This window comes from Triticum aestivum, chromosome 3A, assembly GCF_018294505.1.
Source record: "Triticum aestivum cultivar Chinese Spring chromosome 3A, IWGSC CS RefSeq v2.1, whole genome shotgun sequence".
Lineage (NCBI taxonomy): Eukaryota > Viridiplantae > Streptophyta > Magnoliopsida > Poales > Poaceae > Triticum > Triticum aestivum.
Window position 1 is genome coordinate 628,906,224 of NC_057800.1, and position 8,582 is coordinate 628,914,805.

Here is an 8,582-nt window from a genome sequence, read left to right on the forward strand (position 1 = left end):
CAACGACGTTTTGAACGTCATGGAGCATATGAGATGTTCCAGGAGTTGAAGTTAATATTTCAAGCAAATGCCCGGATTGAGAGATATGAAGTCTCCAATAAGTTCTATAGCTGCAAGATGGAGGAGAACAGTTCTGTCAGTGAGCATATACTCAAAATGTCTGGGTATAATAATCACTTGATTCAATTGGGAGTTAATCTTCCAGATGATTGCGTCATTGACAGAATTCTCCAATCACTGCCACCAAGCTACAAGAGCTTCGTGATGAACTATAATATGCAAGGGATGAACAAGACTATTCCCGAGCTCTTCGCAATGCTGAAAGCTGCGGAGGTAGAAATCAAGAAGGAGCATCAAGTGTTGATGGTTAACAAGACCACTAGTTTCAAGAAAAAGGGCAAAGGGAAGAAGAAGGGGAACTTCAAGAAGAATGGCAAGCAAGTTGCTACTCAGGAGAAGAAACCCAAGTCTGGACCTAAGCCTGAAACTGAGTGCTTCTACTGCAAGCAGACTGGTCAATGGAAGCGGAACTGCCCCAAGTATTTGGCGGATAAGAAGGATGGCAAGGTGAACAAAGGTATATGTGATATACATGTTATTGATGTGTACCTTACTAGAGCTCGTATTAGCACCTGGGTATTTGATACTGGTTCTGTTGCTAATATTTGCAACTCGAAACAGGGACTACGGAATAAGCGGACACTAGCAAAGGACGAGGTGACGATGCGCGTGGGAAACGGTTCCAAAGTCGATGTGATCGCGGTCGGCACGCTACCTCTACATCTACCTTCGGGATTAATATTAGACCTAAATAATTGTTATTTGGTGCCAGCGTTGAGCATGAACATTATATCTGGATCTTGTTTAATGCGAGACGGTTATTCATTTAAATCAGAGAATAATGGTTGTTCTATTTATATGAGTAATATCTTTTATGGTCATGCACCTTTGAAGAGTGGTCTATTTTTGATGAATCTCGATAGTAGTGATACACATATTCATAATGTTGAAACCAAAAGATGCAGAGTTGATAATGAAAGTGCAACTTATTTGTGGCACTGTCGTTTAGGTCATATCGGTGTAAAGCGCATGAAGAAACTTCATACTGATGGACTTTTGGAACCACTTGATTATGAATCACTTGGTACGTGTGAACCGTGCCTCATGGGCAAGATGACTAAAACACCGTTCTCCGGTACTATGGAGAGAGCAACAGATTTGTTGGAAATCATACATACCGATGTATGTGGTCCGATGAATATGGAGGCTCGTGGCGGATATCGTTATTTTCTCACCTTCACAGATGATTTAAGCAAATATGGGTATATATACTTAATGAAACACAAGTCTGAAACATTTGAAAATTTCAAAGAATTTCAGAGTGAAGTTGAAAATCATCGTAACAAGAAAATAAAGTTTCTACGATCTGATCGTGGAGGAGAATATTTGAGTTACGAGTTTGGTGTACATTTGAAAAATTGTGGAATAGTTTCGCAACTCACGCTACCCGGAACACCACAGCGTAATGGTGTGTCCGAACGTCGTAATCGTACTTTACTAGATATGGTATGATCTATGATGTCTCTTACTGATTTACCGCTAGCGTTTTGGGGATACGCTCTAGAGACGGCCGCATTCACGTTAAATAGGGCACCATCAAAATCTGTTGAGACGACGCCTTATGAACTGTGGTTTGGCAAGAAACCAAAGTTGTCGTTTCTTAAAGTTTGGGGCTGCGATGCTTATGTGAAAAAGCTTCAACCTGATAAGCTCGAACCCAAATCGGAAAAATGTGTCTTCATAGGATACCCAAAAGAGACTGTTGGGTACACCTTCTATCACAGATCCGAAGGCAAGACATTCGTTGCTAAGAATGGATCCTTTCTAGAGAAGGAGTTTCTCTCGAAAGAAGTGAGTGGGAGGAAAGTAGAACTTGACGAGGTAACTGTACCTGCTCCCTTATTGGAAAGTAGTACATCACAGAAAACTGTTTCTGCGACACCTACACCAGTAAGTGAGGAAGTTAATGATCATGATCATGAAACTTCAGAACAAGATACTACTGAACCTCGTAGATCAACCAGAGTAAGATCCGCACCAGAGTGGTACGGTAATCCAGTTCTGGAAATCATGCTACTAGATCATGATGAACCTACGAACTATGAAGAAGCGATGGTGAGCCCAGATTCCGTAAAGTGGCTTGAAGCCATGAAATCTGAGATGGGATCCATGTATGAGAACAAAGTATGGACTTTGGTTGACTTGCCCGATGATCGGCAAGCAATTGAGAATAAATGGATCTTCAAGAAGAAGACTAACGCTGACGGTAATATTACTGTCTACAAAGCTCGACTTGTCGCAAAGGGTTTTCGACAAGTTCAAGGGGTTGACTACGATGAGACTTCTCACCCGTAGCGATGCTTAAGTCTGTCCGAATCATGTTAGCAATTGCCGCATTTTATGATTATGAAATTTGGCAGATGGATGTCAAAACTGCATTCCTGAATGGATTTCTAGAAGAAGAGTTGTATATGATGCAACCGGAAGGTTTTGCCGATCCAAAGGGAGCTAACAAAGTGTGCAAGCTCCAGCGATCCATTTATGGACTGGTGCAAGCCTCTCGGAGTTGGAATAAACGTTTTGATAGTGTGATCAAAGCATTTGGTTTTATACAGACTTTCGGAGAAGCCTGTATTTACAAGAAAGTGAGTGGGAGCTCCGTAGCATTTCTGATATTATATGTGGATGACATATTACTGATTGGAAATGATATAGAATTTCTGGATAGCATAAAGGGATACTTGAATAAGAGTTTTTCAATGAAAGACCTCGGTGAAGCTGCTTACATATTAGGCATAAAGATCTATAGAGATAGATCAAGACGCTTAATTGGACTTTCACAAAGCACATACCTTGACAAGATTTTGAAGAAGTTCAAAATGGATCAAGCAAAGAAAGGGTTCTTGCCTGTGTTACAAGGTGTGAAGTTGAGTCAGACTCAATGCCCGACCACTGCAAAAGGTAGAGAGAAAATGAAAGATGTTCCCTATGCTTCAGCCATAGGCTCTATCATGTATGCAATGCTGTGTACCAGACCTGATGTGTGCCTTGCTATAAGTTTAGCAGGGAGGTACCAAAGTAATCCAGGAGTGGATCACTGGACAGCGGTCAAGAACATCCTGAAATACCTGAAAAGGACTAAGGATATGTTTCTCGTATATGGAGGTGACAAAGAGCTCACCGTAAGAGGTTACGTTGATGCAAGCTTTGACACTGATCCGGACGATTCTAAATCGCAAACCGGATACGTGTTTACATTAAACGGTGTAGCTGTCAGTTGGTGCAGTTCTAAACAAAGCGTCGTAGCGGGATCTACATGTGAAACGGAGTACATAGCTGCTTCGGAAGCAGAAAATGAAGGAGTCTGGATGAAGGAGTTCATATCCAATCTAGGCGTCATACCTAGTGCATCGGGTCCAATTAAAATCTTTTGTGACAATACTGGTGCAATTGCCTTGGCAAAGGAATCCAGATTTCACAAAAGGACCAAACACATCAAGAGACGCTTCAATTCCATCCGGGATCTAGTCCAGGTGGGAGACATAGAGATTTGCAAGATACATACGGATCTGAATGTTGTAGACCCGTTGACTAAGCCTCTTCCACGAGCAAAACATGATCAGCACCAAGGCTCCATGGGTCTTAGAATCATTACTGTGTAATCTAGATTATTGACTCTAGTGCAAGTGGGAGACTGAAGGAAATATGCCCTAGAGGCAATAATAAAGTTATTATTTATTTCCTTATATCATGATAAATGTTTATTATTCATGCTAGAATTGTATTAACCGGAAACATAATACATGTGTGAATACATAGACAAACAGAGAGTCACTAGTATGCCTCTACTTGACTAGCTCGTTAATCAAAGATGGTTATGTTTCCTAACCATGAACAAAGAGTTGTTATTTGATTAACAAGGTCACATCATTAGTTGAATGATCTGATTGACATGACCCATTCCATTAGCCTAGCACCTGATCGTTTAGTATGTTGCTATTGCTTTCTTCATGACTTATACATGTTCCTATGACTATGAGATTATGCAACTCCCGTTTGTCGGAGGAACACTTTGGGTGCTACCAAACGTCACAACGTAACTGGGTGATTATAAAGTAGTACTACAGGTGTCTCCAAAGGTAGATGTTGGGTTGGCGTATTTCGAGATTAGGATTTGTCACTCCGATTGTCGGAGAGGTATCTCTGGGCCCTCTCGGTAATACACATCACATAAGCCTTGCAAGCATTGTAACTAAGATGTTAGTTGTGAGATGATGTATTACGGAATGAGTAAAGAGACTTGCCAGTAACGAGATTGAACTAGGTATTGGATACCGATGATCGAATCTCGGGCAAGTAACATACCGATGACAAATGGAACAACGTATGTTGTTATGCGGTCTGACCAATAAAGATCTTCGTAGAATATGTAGGAGCCAATATGGACATCCAGGTCCCGCTATTGGTTATTGACCGGAGATGTGTCTCGGTCATGTCTACATTGTTCTCGAACCGTAGGGTCCGCACGCTTAATGTTACGATGACAGTTATTATGAGTTTATGCATTTTGATATACCAAAGTTTGTTCGGAGTCCCGGATGTGATCACGGACATGACGAGGAGTCTCGAAATGGCCGAGACATAAAGATTGATATATTGGAAGCCTATATTTGGATATCGGAAGTGTTCCGGGTGAAATCGGGATTTTACCGGAGTACCGGGAGGTTACCGGAACCCCCCGGGAACCATATGGGCCTTAGTGGGCCTTAGTGGAAAGGAGAAAGGGAAGCCCAAGGAGGGCTGCGCGCCTCCCCCCTCCCCTAGTCCTATTAGGACTAGGAGAGGTGGCCGGCCCCCCTCTCTCTCTTTCCCCCCTTGGGAATCCTAGTTGGAATAGGATTGGGGGGGAGTCCTACTCCCGGTAGGAGTAGGACTCCTCCTGCGCCCTCTCCCTGGCCGGCCCACCCCTCCCCCTTGGATCCTTTATATACGGGGGCAGGGGGCACCTCTAGACACACAAGTTGATCCTTGGTGATCGTTCCTTAGCCGTGTGCGGTGCCCCCTGCCACCATATTCCACCTCGGTCATATCGTTGTAGTGCTTAGGCGAAGCCCTGCGTCGGTAGAACATCAAGATTGTCACCACGCCGTCGTGCTGACGAAACTCTTCCTCGACGCTTTGCTGGATCGGAGCCCGAGGATCGTCATCGAGCTGAATGTGTGCTAAGAACTCGGAGGTGCCGGAGTAGCGGTGCTTGGATCGGTCGGATCGGGAAGACGTACGACTACTTCCTTTACGTTGTGTGATCGCTTCCGCAGTCGGTCTGCGTTGGTATGTAGACAACACTCTCCCCTCTCGTTGCTATGCATCACCATGATCTTGCGTGTGCGTAGGAAATTTTTTGAAATTACTACGTTCCCCAACACCTGCCAGCTATCCCGTGGATGCTATCACGGAGTCTCAAAATTGCCACCTTATGGCGCAATGGATGAATTTGAAGGTCAAGGCGGCTGTTGGCTCTGTTTATCCTACTGAACCCGGCGCAACTTTTCACTGCCGGCCGATTCCAAAAGGATATGCTAGGGTGATGGTGGATGAAATAACGGAGGGATTTGAGGACCTCCAGCTTGACCACCCTACCGGTGAAGGGGAGACTCGGCTGGGGTCTGCTCTGAAGACTCCATGCCTATGGCGGAAGGAGCTCATCAACCTTCCGAACTGGATGCCTCCACCTCCTCCTCCTCCTCCGGCGAGTCAGGGCACTCCGCCTCCTCCACCGCCTCCTCCTCCGGCGAGTGACGATCAGGGCCCTCGGCCGGCTCCTTATCCGGTGCGTGGCGGCACTCCGCCCCCTTCTCCGCCTGTGTCGACGCGCTCGAGCAGCCAGCCTCCACCTACCGCCGCTCCAGCTGCTCCGGCGCATCGTAGTCCTTTTCCTCCACCTCGTAAGCAAGTAAATAAGACAACCGCTCCATCTGCTCCGTCAGCGTCTAGCAGTACAACCAGAGGCGGGAGGACATACAGATTCGGTCCTTCTCTGAAGACTCCAGAGAAGTTACCATACGAGAGGACCCCGGAGGAGAACGCGAAGATCGCGCGAACCGAAGTGGATGACTGGTTTCAAGGGTTGAAAGCAAAGAGATATCCACCTCCGGAGGAGAAGGTAGATCCGGTGAAAGTGAAGTGCACTCTGGCTGCCCTGGCAAAACCACCCAAGTCTCCGCCGAAAGGCAACTATGAGCGCATTATTGCAAAGACATGGGCCAAAGCGGAGCGGTCGGGAAGTACAGTCAGTGATCAAAGGCTGAAAGAACGACGAGCAGCTGGGAAACAAATTTCCCAGCTCGGTGAACAAGCGACGCAATCGTGCCCCCCCCCCTCAAGGTGCCTAGCGACACCGTCGATCCGAGGATGGTGCCCGGTTACGGCAATGTTGACGATTACCTGCCCGACGATGTACATTATGATCCCATGGAGGTGCAGATACACAGATACGAGTACGGGAAGCCTCTCGTCAAAGATGAAAAATCTTTAACAACGATGATGCGAAGATTACATGATTGGTACTTGAAAATCTGCAGAGAGTCTGGGGGAGGAGTACTTTATATGCGAGAGTTAAACTGGAGCATGACCTCATTGGAATTGAACTGTTGCCTATTCCATTTGAGGAGTTCTATCAGTTTTTCAATCAATTGGCCCTCGATAAAACAACGATCACCTGCTACTGTCTGTAAGTACTACTACTTCTGTCATTAAGTCTCTCTATATAGCTCATCTCTTTCATTGCATGTATTTATAATTATCCTCACTATATTATGCAGAATGAAGATCGCCGAATTGAAGAAAAGACAAATCGGTGATATTGGGTTTGTTAACACATATCTCATAGATGCAACTGAGGTTGAACATCGTCCCGGAGATACCGAGGCTAACTTGCTATGATCATTCAAAAAAATGAAAACAAAGATATAATACTCTTTCCTTACAACTTCAAGTGAGTGTTACTGTCTTGTGCATATTTGGTTTCCCTTATATATTAGTCCAGGTTATAGTAATGTAATTGATGAGTTATGCATGCGTGTGTGCAGTTTCCACTATATTCTCCTAGAGATTAGGCTTGAGGAGGGAGTAGTAACCGTCTTGGACTCTAAACGAAAAGATCCCCAGGAGTATGCGGACATGACTGAAATCCTCAAGAAGTAAGTTAAATCGATCATTATCCACCATATCAGCAACTTTGTTCATTTCCTGATATCAAGTAATTGTTTTCTTTGTCCGGCGGGGTTTGGAGAAAATTCACCAGAAAAGTTCCGGGACTGCCGAAGGAGCTAGAATTTAGACACCCGAAAGTAAGTACTATAGTAGCATGTTCCGCGCATCTCCTAGTGATTCAAGTGCTAGTTTCATCAATACCATTTAGCATTCTTGCTTATCAGTTTGATTGACCTCTATTTCTTGTAAAGTGGTTGTGGCAGGAACAAGGGAATGATTTCTGTGGATACTACGTCTGCGAGTCCATCCGCCACACGACCTGTGAGCGGGGCGGGTACTCTGACGAACAATATGAAGTACGTAAATAACAACATTCACAATTTTATTTCATTACCATCATTTGTATTGAGTTTCATTCATTCATATATATATGTATTGACCCCCTTCTTCAAATTAGATGTTTCGGAAGCGGGATGAACTCCTAGCACCAGCTCGCATGCGAGCAATTCAAGAGGAATTGGCGGCATTCTTTCTTGACCAAGTGATCGCTGAAGACGGAGAATACTATGTGGACCATGAGTCCGTATTATTATATTTGTAAGAGATAATTATTGTATATATGTAGCCGGTAGTGTCGGATAGATATATGAGAACTTGTTGTTCGACCAATCTCTTGGAGAGAAGGAGAGGTGGTCGATATCACTTCTCTCTATATGCATATATGTTCATAACGATCTTCTGTTTCCTTCGTTTGCTTACTAGCTAACTAGTGTGTCTAGTCCTCTCTATACGTATGTATAGTACGTAGCGTCGACCAAGCACGGACGTAAGAGAGGACACTTCCCTCTATTAATTATAACTAGCTAACACAATATATGAAACACCTAAATTAACCCCCCAAAACCCCCAAACCCCCCCCCCCTTCAAAAAAACAAAAACCCCAGCCACAGAAATGCTGACGTGTGGATGCCTATTGGTCCCGGTTGGTGCCACCAACCGGGACCAAAGGGTCTCCTGCCTGGGCTCTGCGCACTGCCCACGTGGAGGCCCATCAGTCCCGGTTCTGGATTGAACTGGGACTAAAGGGTGGCATTAGTACCGACACTTTAGTCCCAGTTCAGGAATCGGGACTAAAGGCCCTTACAAACCGGGACTATAGGCCCTTTTTCTACCAGTGGTGGTCAAGTTCCCAAAGTATATGAACTTTATTTTGGTGAATTTCCTGGCAATATCACCAGTTTCTTAGGCATATCAATGCCCATACATAGTTTTACATTCATCTAGCATGTTGATACTTGCATCATAATGGT